Source organism: Olea europaea, unplaced genomic scaffold (genome assembly GCF_002742605.1).
Source record: "Olea europaea var. sylvestris unplaced genomic scaffold, O_europaea_v1 scaffold190, whole genome shotgun sequence".
In the NCBI taxonomy this organism is placed as follows: domain Eukaryota; kingdom Viridiplantae; phylum Streptophyta; class Magnoliopsida; order Lamiales; family Oleaceae; genus Olea; species Olea europaea.
Window position 1 is genome coordinate 565,709 of NW_019236807.1, and position 6,682 is coordinate 572,390.

The following is a 6,682-nucleotide window of genomic DNA, read 5'->3' on the forward strand; positions in this document are numbered from 1 at the left end:
TCTCTCAAGGATCGAGTCTTTTTAATCGGTGAATCGGAATTTGAACTTTCATCTCGAACCGGCGATCTTGGTGGGCGAGGATTTGGACTTTGAGGTGGACTACCATGACCGAGTTCATCCTCAAAATTTGATGCATCGTAGAACTCCTCTTGAGATATCAATTTGGACGAATTTCCTTCCCAGCTCCATGATCCCATTTCATCAAAAATAGCATCTCTTGAAACCACAAGCTTGCAAGTTATAGGATTGTAAAGGCGATAACCTTTTGACTCATCACTATAGCCAATGAAAATAAGCTTCTCACTTTTTTCATCAAATTTATCTCTATTTGGAGTAGAGATATGAGAATATGCAATGCTGCCAAAAATCTTCAAGTGATCAACTACGGGCTTTTCTTGTGCCAAGCTTCAAAAGGTGTTCGGTTTCGAACGGCCTTTGTTTGGCATCGATTCAGAATATAAATAGTTGTGTGTATCACTTCCGCCTAAAATATTTTGGGTAGAATTTTTCCGATCATCATGCTTCTAGCCATTTCAACAATGGTGCGATTTTTTTGCTCGGCTACCCCGTTTTGTTGGGGGCTTCTCCAAATAGTGAGCTGCCTCTGAATACCATTATCTTTGCAATACTCCATAAACGGAGTGTAAATAAACTCTCCTCCACGATCTGTCCGAAGGGTTTTGATTTGATGACTAGATTGTTTTTCCGCTAGAGCTTTGAATTTGAGAAATGCGGAAAAAGCCTCGGACTTTTCATTTAGAAAATAAACCCACATCATCCTTGTATAGTCATCGACAAATAGAATGAAATACCTTTTGTTTCCAAAAGAGAGAGTCCGCGAAGGACCCCAAATATCCGTATGAATAACCTCCAAAGGTTCTCTAGCTCTCCAAGATATTTTCGGAAAGGGAAGTCGATGCATTTTGCCATATATGCATCCTTCACAAACTTGAGTTTTTGCTTCAATTTCTGGAAGTCCAATCACCATATTCTTTTGCTTGAGAAGTTGCAGCCCTTTGATATTAAGATGTCCGTATCTCAAATGCCAAAGTTGAGATTGATCAAAATTTTCACCTGTGAAGGCCACCTTTTCTTGAAGAGGCATATTCATGGGAAACACCTTATTGGAGCTCATAGGAACTGTGGTGATGGTGGAATTGCTTTTCTTGCCAAATATTCTACATTTTTCATCATAAAAAAATAGAATATCCTTTGCGTAGCAGTTGTCCAACACTAAGGAGGTTACTAGTCAAATTAGGCACATAAAGAACATCACCAATGAGCTTTTTGTTACCTCCTTTAGTTTGAACAGCGATAGTTCCCTTTCCTTCAGTGCGATGTAACTTTCCATCACCAAGCTTCACTTCTGAATTGAAATTCTCATCGAGATCAATGAAATTTTTTTTATTTCCAGTCATGTGACTGCTGCAGCCGCTGTCTAGGTACCACACATTTTTTTATTGTTGTTGAGCCGTCATACAAGAGAAAAGCTGTTCATCTTCATCTTTTGAAAAGTTTGCTTCATCCTTCTCATCTTTGTTCTGGTAATAACAATCTCTTTGAGAGTGGTTAGGATTTCTGTATCTCTTGCATTTGTAGAAGCAATCATTTGTTTCATGATTTGATTTTCTCCAAATTTTGCAAAAAATATTTGCATTTCCAGCTTGACGATTTGGATTTCCGTCATAGTTTTTTGATTGGTTGCCTTGTGCTCTTCCTTTTCCTCTTCCTCGAAATGATCCTCCTCGTCCTCGTGATGATTCTCCTCTTCCTTGGAAAGAACCTCCTCTTCCTTGGGAAGATACTCCTCTGCCTTCTTACCGTTGTTTAGAATTTGAATTATAAAATTTCATTTTGGACTCAAATGCTTGCTCAAGTGGCTGATTTGAGAACCTACCAATTCTTTCTTCATGTACTTGCAGGGAACTCATCAAATCGTTAAAAGTATATTTAGACAAATCTTTTGATTCTTCAATAACGGCAACAATATAATCATATTTCGCGGGAAAGCTTCGAAGGACCTTTTGAACAACTTTTTTTTCTTCAATTGTGTCGCCAAGGCTTCTGATTTGATTTACTATTTCGGAGCTTCGAGTTAGATAGAATTGTATAACTTCATTATCTTTTTTTGATAAATTGTCGAACTCCCTCCAAAGAGATTGAAGTTTTAGAGATATCACCTTGTCATTAACATGAAATCCCTCATTTAAGATATTCCACGCTTGCTTGGCTCTTTTGACACCGTGAATTCGAGGATATATGGTCTTTCTTAATCCTTGTTGTATAAATCTAAGAGCACTTGCATCTCTCCGTAAATTTTTCTTGTAATCTTTTTGTTGAGCCTCCGTCCATTCTTCTTCTTCTTCTTCTTCGTTATCATCAGGTTTCGGAAATCCATCTTCAACAACTTCCCATAAATCTTGCGAAATGAAGAGTGTTTCCATTTGCCTACTCCAATAATCAAAATGCTCTCCTTCAAATATGGGAACTTGGTTAGGAGTATAGGAAAACATGGATGTAGAAACATGATTTGCTGCCATGCTTTGGAGAGGGGAAATAAAATTTGAGATACGTATAGAGAACTAAGCTCTGATACCAAAAATTTGTTGGGGATTAATTAAAAACCGAATGAAAAAAAAAAAAAAAGAATATCGAATGCTCGAAATTATACGTAATATAGTGCTGATGCACTTTTTTATGATTGTAGAAGAGAAGATATTATATTATAAATTTTTGTGACTTTGATACCATTAATGGCTTGAGTTACACAAGTATTTATAGATAAGATTTAACATGTATCTAGCCTAATTCATGAACCAACATTGAATAGATACGTTTCTCCTCCTCTAGTACATTAATGGACAAATGCATGTATAATTATAATTCATGAATCTAGATAATAAATGCAAATTACATTTTCAACAGATTCTGAGTTGTAATAAGAACGGAAATTTTAAAGCCTTCCGGCTCTTTTTTCATGCGTTCTGTTAGTAACTTCGGGGTTTAATTACAGAGTTTTATAAAGATTTTGAAGCCTTTCGAATTTTTTTTTCAATTCCAACAACAGGTGATGTGCAAATTGGGATCTAGGAGGGATTCTTGGGTGTTATTCCCTGTTTCCCTATTCTTTCTTTAGTGTTTACGGTTTCCAGGTAGCATTCATGCTACCAATTCTAATGTTTTAGCATTTTTCTCAACTTAATGGAATTCCAATCACTATCGATCACACTCATGTTTCCCCTATAAGATCATAAGTCGCAAAGGTTGTCCTGCATTTCCAATCTTGTCTGAAATATGAGTGACCAAAATATAAAGAAATAAAGAAAATACAAATCAGAAAAAATGAACTGAAAGCTTATCAACATTTATTACTACTCTTCCCGTCCGACCAGACTGAAGTTGGTGCCAATAGGTTCTGCATATGAGCTTTTCAAAAATCAATCATGCTACACAAACAGGTTCAATGATAGGGGGTTCCGCATATGAACTTTTCAAAAATCAATCATGCTATACAATCAGGTTCAGTGACAAGGATTAAAAATAGGGGGACACGTAACACAACATTATTGAACAGTTTGAGAAAAAAAAACTTAAGCCTTGTTTGAAAATTAATTCCCCCACCCGCACCAAATGGCACTATCCCTTGAGTATTAAGTATTATTCTCACAAACGTGACCATATTTAAAGATGATAAAATAATAGATGTGTTAAAGAAAGGGAACCTGAGAAATCTTGTAGAGATTATTTATCTAGAGACAAACATCTGGTTATGGCTGAAGGGTAACAAAAATCTATTAGAAAAGAAAATTCCAAATGCTGGATAACAAATAATCAAATACTACACAGTTCTTTATTTTGATGTCCATTGTATTTGTGTTTTTTTATCTGGATTAGGAAATCCACAGTCTCTTAAATTCGAATATTGACGGCTTAATCTTACCGTATCATCAAATTATGAATAGCTTGAACGTGTCGTCTAGACGCTTGAGTGATGGATGATCTTCTGCTTCAACTTATTTTTAAGCATCATTTGATGATGCTTATAAGTTCAATCTGCTCTACAGATTTGCATTTCACTAAGGTGAGATTATTGTCAAAAACTTTTATCGATTTTTTAGATTTTAGATTTGTACTGTTGCAGCATAATATTTGGGGGTGCTTGTTTAATTACACTAATAATTCCACATTAAAAAATCTCGTAAATAAATTTGCCGGTCTTCATCCCGAATTTCATACAGAGAAGTTCATGTGTTTAATAAGAAAAATTAAATTGCACTGACCGGTAATTAGAAAAAATTAAAATCCTATTTATTATACTATTAAATCCTCTATATATACATGCAAAAGTTTCTCACTAGTGGATGAGTTGACCCCAAAAAAGCGTAAGATGAATCAAAATGTTGTTTGAATTCAAACAGAAGGCTGCAGATAACTGAAACAGGAAGCTTCAACGGGAGATCAAAATTCAGCCCTTGTTTGAGCGCCATTCTTTAAATTTTTTTTTTTTTTTTTCAAACTCTGAGAATAAAGTAATTTTGCACATAAGTTTAAAAAAAAAAAAAAAAAAAAATTTTTTTTTTTAAATATAAGTTTCAACATAACTAAAGTCTATGATAGACTTCTATAGATTTTCATTAATAATTTTTATTAACTTTTATATTCATCTGACTTTTACACACTTTCATTTTTGAAAAATTCTTTAGGTACAAAATTTTTTTACCAGAAAAATGACAGATTTTTGAATTCCTACTCACATGGGAGTGGGCCCCATGTATAAGATATCGTAAAAAAAAAAATTCCCACCCTTCCTGTGTGTATTCGGTAGGTACAGGGGGGGAAAGTGTATATAAAATTATGTCTATAAAATTACTGCACATACATATTTTATTGGATTATTTATTTCAAACTTTCATTTTTAGACAGAAAAAAAAGAAGAAGAAGAATTGTACATAAGTTATATGCCTATATACATAACTTAATGAACGTACTTATTTTATTGAATTATTTATGTATGCAGTACAAAGTATTTAGAATTTTAAATTGTTACTTGCATGACAAAGTGATCTAGAATACATAGTCAATAAATTGGGAAATACATGAAATTGACCCAAATAAGAGAGGCCATTTTTCAAAATGGCCCTTGACTTTTTCAAACATTTGGAACTACATAAAATACTCTTAAACAAGTTTTAAAAACAACCTATTTCATAATAAAAATCTTCTATCTAAGTCCTTAAAAAATTAACAAGTAATTTTTCTAAAAATTTGAAAGAATTATTAATCTTTATGAATAATTATAAAATGAAAAAACCCAAATATAAGAGAGGATCATAAAATATAAAAAAGGTTGTTAAAAATAAAAAAGAAATTTATAAGATAGGATATCAAGAACAATTATATGCATCACAAAAAATATTAAAGTGTTTCAAAAAAATCTTATTAGAAAATTTTGCTAAAAGAATTATAAGATCAATAATCATAAAAGATATACAAGGTATCATAGATAAATTAGAAAAAATGAAGAAAAATATCTTAAAATACGATATACCTTTTAGAACAGACATAGATATGATAACAGATGTTGACATTATAAATTCTCAGACATTATTAGACTTTGAAGAATTACTTAAAAATTTATGAGAAGATAAATAAAAAATAGATTACCACAAGCATACAAAAAATTAGTTTTTAACCTTACCGTAAGATTTTATATACACTTAATAACAAATAGATTAACTAAAACAAAAATAAAAGAATTTTTAGAATATTAGATTATTAGATTTTTGTTCGCTCATAGTAACATCGTCCCGTTGGTATCAGAGTCATAGAGATAATGAGAAAATATATAAAAATAAATTATCTAAAAGATATTGAAAATAAATAAAATTAATCATTGAAAAAATAAAGACTCAAAAGTTTATGATTTTAGAAATCATTGAAACTTATAAAAATAGATTAAGGTATCAGGTAAAATATAGTTCTAATATAGAATGATATATAGAAGAAGATAATATAGTTGGAACATATAGTAAAGATATAAAAGAAGTATTAGAAATTTTTAGAGTAATTAAAAATCTACCTTTAGAACTAAAAGAAAAAATAATTAAAAAGATATTATTTGCAGAATATATATATATATATATATTATGAAAATCATAAAAATAAATAATTATTATCAATGCATTGAAGAAAAATGATGTTATATATTTTTCAACCCTATCCCTAATAAATTAAAAATAATAACATTATATGTAACTAGAAATTTGCCTAGAAAAATAAAGGAACAAATATTACATAAAATAATTGTAGGATTTATCAAAAATAGACGTACATATGAAATAATTATCGAAGTATTTGAAAATGAATTATACCATAGAGAAATATTTGAATCATCATAAAAATATAATAGAAGAAACTAAAAATATTTTTAGAAAGAAAGTTAAGAAAAATAAGATTAATAAATAATAAAATTTTAGATGAATTATTAATACTTGGAGATATAACTAAAACTCAAGAAAAACAAATATTAAAATTAAAACAAGAAAGGCATAAAGAAAAAGTAAGGTATTATGAAAAATTAAAAGAACTAACAAATATTGAAGTTATAAAACAAAAGTATGATAAAATGATAAGAGATTGTAAAAATACTGAGTATATAGCATTTTATTATTGTCAATCAAAA